The sequence below is a fragment of the Carlito syrichta genome, unplaced genomic scaffold (genome assembly GCF_000164805.1).
Source record: "Carlito syrichta isolate Samal-C Ts95f unplaced genomic scaffold, Tarsius_syrichta-2.0.1 Scaffold254057, whole genome shotgun sequence".
Taxonomy (NCBI): Eukaryota; Metazoa; Chordata; class Mammalia; order Primates; family Tarsiidae; genus Carlito; species Carlito syrichta.
In genome coordinates, this window is record NW_007198153.1 from 107218 (window position 1) to 112860 (window position 5643).

The window sequence follows — 5643 nt, forward strand, 5'->3', positions numbered from 1 at the left end:
CAAATAGATAATTTTACATTGAAATTTTAAAAACTGGTATCATTTACATGTATTTAGGAGATTAAAGGAACAAAAATTTGATATACTCTAAATATTTTGGAAAATAGCCGGGCTCGGTGGCTCAGCCTGTAATCCCACGCCTTTGGGAGGCTGAGGTGAGTGGATTGCCTGAGCCCGCGGGTTCGAGACCCGCCTGGGCAGCGAGACCTCATCTCTACAATAAATAAAAAAAAAAAATCAGCCGGGCGTGGTAGTGCATGCCTGTAATTCCGGCTACTTGGAAGGCTGAGGTGGAAGGATTGCCGGAGCCCAGCAGGTCGAGGCTGCGGTGGCCCGGAGCGGCCACTGCACTCCAGTCTGGGTGACAGAGTGAGACTCCAACTCAAAAAAAAAAAAAAAAAAAATATTTTGGAAAATAAAGACTACTAGTCTTACACTTACTGTAAAGTAGTAGCCTACAATCTATTCTTGAATAGTCAAAATATGTTCTACATCTAGCTCTCAATCTGATGCAGTATTATATTCACAAAACCCTGGTTTTATGTTTCAGCGTTTCAGAAAAAATAAACTCACTTTTACATGTCACAGAACAAAATATGATTGTAAAAGTTATGGTTCTCTTAGCAGTGTGAACTTCGCACATTACAAATAACACATTCAACAAGGTAGATATTTTATAGTCTGCCTAGTGATGAAAAATTCAATATGCATATATTTATGTATTGAGTAGATTTATAGCTAACACGCCCACTGCCACTTGGCCTCAGTTCACTTTCACGTCCTTGAAAAGAACACATTTCACACATTTTAAAAAACACTTAGAAGATTTAAAAGCATTTGCCAATGTCACAAAGCAACAGCAAATGGTGTACGCATCTCTAATAAGCTAGCTTAGAAATACGGAATATAAAATGTGCAATGGGGTGTTTTGTATTCAGAATGAAAAGGCTTTCTAACTTCATTGACACCTACTGAGGGTGAGGATTGGCTTAAACATTTTTGCTTGAATGGATTCATTTTGTTCCAACCTGGCTCTCCGTTGCTGCCATTTGACCTGCATTTAAGAAATTAAGATTTACTGAGGATGTTTCTCCATAATAAGAAGTGGGTTGCGACTGGTTTAAACATCATTTTCTTCACAGCACACAGTATACTTTACTCACTTTGAGATGGTGATGCAAAACTTAACAATGATCAATATTGTAAGGGAGACCCCCACATATATAATTGGTCCTGGCACACAGGAAAACATGGTGGCGGGAAATTTTGTCATTGTATTTGCTAAGCACTTTCTACGTTTCATTCATCAAACTCAACTTTGGGGACACGATTATGAATAAGTGGGACACAGTTCGACTCGCAGGATTATAGCATAATTAATACACACAAGTAACCAAAGCCCTTAGAAAAAAGAGTGTGAGGAACACAATGGCAGGAAAAGTACAAGGTCTTATGAGGCCTTTAAAGAGGCATCTAATAAAAAGTAGGAGAATGAGATAAGGATTCCTTGAGAAAGTTACAACGAAACTGAGAACTATAGTATGAATAAGAATAAGAGTCCAGATAAAAGGAGAGAAAGAGCATATTCCTTGAGAAGTAGTTAACATGTGCAAGAGTCAGGAGGTTCAGAGAAAACATAGTACAACTGAGGACATGAAAGAAATTCTGTAGGACTCAGTTTAGTGCAAAAAGGGAGAAAGAAATAAGAGGACATGGAAGATACATAGACAAGGATAAAACAAAAAAGAACTATGGATTATGAATTCTATTCTAAAAGTAGTGATGGTATTACTAAGATAGGAGGTTAAGCAGTGGGATGACATGTTCACTAAATTTTAAAATTTAAAATTTTCCATTTTGTTGCAATGTGAGGACTAAATTGGCAAAATAAAGATGAAAGGCTGTAGAGAGACGATTTTAGTAACCCAGGACAATAAGATCCTGGCCTGGATAGAATAATAAAAAATGAGAAAAAGTGAAGAAAAAAAAGGGGGAAAACCTGTAAATGTAATTCTGTAGCAATAAAGAGAATATTAAGGGTTAACATGGGACAGTATATTAGAATATTTTTGTCACAAGTTTTCAGAAGTATTCGTGTTGTAAATATCAAGAATGAGATGGATTTTTGGAGTTCAAAATTTGGGGGGAATTCTTCAAGCCACTCCAGCTTAATCTACATCTATCCCTTTCTATCCCTTTCCTTTTTAGAATTTTCTTCTTCCACACTCTTTCTTTCCCCCTCTAATCTTAATTTTTATATGTATAGATGATAAATTCTCTATAGTATTTCAGGGCAAAGATAATCTAGCTTTTCCAGAAGTCACTGGCGTTGCAGCAGTTCACAGATACTAAAACATGTCTAGGACAAGAGGTTAGGGAAAATTTGCATTCATTAAGTGCAAGCATGCACTAAGCTATTTCTTTACTGACTTGTCACATTAATCCCATGAGGTCGTTATTTTTCTCTATATTTTGTAATTAACAAACAAGTTTAAAACTGGATTTAGAGTCTACCATACTCAGTGATCTAGTACAGAAACAAAGAACAGGGCATCACATGTTCTCACTTACAAGCGGACCCTTAACATTTACCATAACACTATAAGAAAGGGATTGGCAATAATGGGATACTGCCGGGGGTGGGGGAAAGGACACAACATCTATAAGGGTACCTGATCTGAAACCAGGCAAAGTGGAGACCAAAGGGAGGCCCAAACTTTACCTGTGTGACGACCACTTGTATACCTAATCCTGAATTGTACCCCACATCTTTAAAATTAAAAAAAAGATATTAAAAAAAAACATCGAGTAACTTGCTCAACAGAGTTAGTACCAGGAAATGGAGAAAATAAAAAATAAAAATAAGACAAATACAAAAACTGGCATGTAACCTGTGAGCAAATTTGTTTCCTTTTTATTATCTCACCATTCTAGATATATCCAGAGGAGACTCATGAAGCCCCTTGTGCTAGGCTTAAACTAGACAAAAAGATAAAAACAGCATCAGGCAAGTAAAAAATATGTCAGAAAGGTAGAGATGGTGATGCTTATGGCTTGTGTGGAGAACAATGTGTAGAATAATTTATTTGAAAACAAATCATATAGAGTAACTCTCTCCAAACTGATGACCTGAGGGGTACCACTTCGCAACATACAACATAGCAGTCACAGAGTTTGAAAAAAATGTCCACTGCTCAAATAAATGTCTTTGAGAAAATACCTGGGTTAAATAAAGATATTTAAGTTTATTTTCTGCATATAAATTTAGAATAGTTAAGGTATTGTTATATCATGAATCTGCAATACAATGTAGTTTTGTTTTTAGACTGGAAAATATAGTTTATTTAGAAAGTAAATTGGAGAGAAAGAAAGAGAGGATTCATCTCCCCAAGGGAAGGGAGGGGGACCAAAGCTTAAGAAAACATGGCCTGGCCATAGCTCAAAGAGCACATGGCCACACCATAGCTTAGCAAGGCAATGGCCACAATGGCCTGGCAATGGCTCTACAATGCAGTTTTACAGTACATTTAAAAAATACATTTATTAACAATAACAACAAAAACCTTGTCTTTGGTTCTACAAAACATGAATTTTGAAAACAATGCTTCCCTTCACTCATATGCCCCAAAATAGAGAGGAGAACACATAAATGATTGCCAAGGTTAAGGCTGAAAAAGGATTAGACTATTAAGGGGTAATTACAAGGTGTTTCTTTGTGGTGATAGAAATGAAACACTTCAGTATTACAGTGGTAATTGTATACTGTAGTTATGGGCAATATTGTCATTGAGGGAAACTGGGGAAAAGGTACACAGGAACTCTCTGCATTATTTTTGAAGTTTTTTGTCATTGTAAACTTATTTCAAAATCAAGTTTTAAAAATATGAAAGAGAGGAATCAACCATTTGGGGGAGAAAAAAATGTATCACGAGCCTAGAGCAAGCTACTCTGAGGTTCCTTCTCCAGGTCTTTGACAGGTAAGATAACCAGAGGCCAAGGCTCATTCCATGGCTCTATTGTGGGAGAATTGAAAGAAGGATCCAGTGGATGAAACCTGAAAGAAAACAGACAGTGACTCCGAAAACTTGTTCCAATCAATGGCCTTGAGACTAACGATCCAATTCTCTCTTGTTTATGCAACTCTTCTTTGCATCTGAATTGGTGGAAGTCAGGGGAAGAGGGACAGGCTGGAACTTACCCTAGTGATCCAAATCATGTAAGGAGACATGGAGAGATACTGAGGAATATTTCAGAGATGTTGGTAACTTTCTCTAATGCTTATCAAAAATTAACTAATGATGCCATGGAAATAAATAAGTCATTTTACTGGTGAAAGTTGCAACTATATTGTGTCACTCAAACTGAGTTACTGAGGAATATTTCAGAGATGTTGGTAACTTTCTCTAATGCTTATCAAAAATTAACTAATGATGTCATGGAAATAAATAAGTCATTTTACTGGTGAAAGTTGCAACTATATTGTGTCACTCAAACTGAGTTAGTTTGTTCACTAAAAAAAAAAGGTTTTTTTTTTTTTGGTTAAAACTATTCATTTTCAATAACAGTCAGATGATGTAATGGTTTTTTAAACAACTGTTACTTTTTTACATTTGATGTTTTTTACTTTTTCTCTTCAAAATATTTTCCATAGAGAAGCCAAGGCAATTGGAGGTCTGACATTCTTCTTCCTGCTCTTAGATTTGCTAAAAACCTCAATTTCTCCAGAACACAAGTGAAACATGAGGCTGGTCTCATGGAGAGAGGCTCTAGTATCATTCTGAAGAGTCACTCACTGCCTACCACTTTGGTAGGACCAGCTAAGGGCAAACTTATTTTGATATCAGAAGAACATTCTCCTCTTATTTCTTTCCCTGTTCTTTGTTTTTCCTTCTTCTGTACATTCAGTCTCATAAACTTTATGGTTAATTCCTTTCCAAGGTAAGTTTCCATAAAATTCCAGTAAAGTGTAGAAATGCTGGACTTTCAAACTCTGAATTCTAATATGTAGGAAATAATGCTTTAGTGGTTGCTCCTATAGTAATACAAATTATAACAATTTTTGAAACCATTGAATTCCTCTCTTTACTGAAGAGTTCTATAGTGAGATTCTAAATGAATAATAGAAATACTAATTATTTTGATTAACACAAAGAGGAGAGCCTATGAAAAGTTTTTGAAAATGTTTGCTTCTTTAATTTTATATGTTTTTTGGCTTCAAGATGAAACTCAAGCTGTATTCTAAGATTTTATTTTTAATGTAAATGATTTTACTCAAAATGCCCTCCCAAGTTCTTATTTTTAAATGGACTTTATGTGAGAGACTAAATCAATATCCTTTGTGTATTTCAAATCTCCATAATTATATTGAATAGATGGAACAGTCAAGTGGGGAAATTGATGAATATTATTTTGGGAGAAGAAGCAAGTATTATTTTAAAATTTGTTTGGTGGATATGTGTGATATGTGATTGTTTAAAACGCTTCAAATAAAAGTTTCATTGAGGTCAGTCTCTTTTCAAAGTATTTAGGATTATTTTTTAAGAAAACCTTTAGGCTAAGTGTATGTCTATACAAGGATAAATGTTCTGTGTCTCAACAAATCTGAAATAACATGGCATTCTGTAGTTTTAATAAAAATGAGCT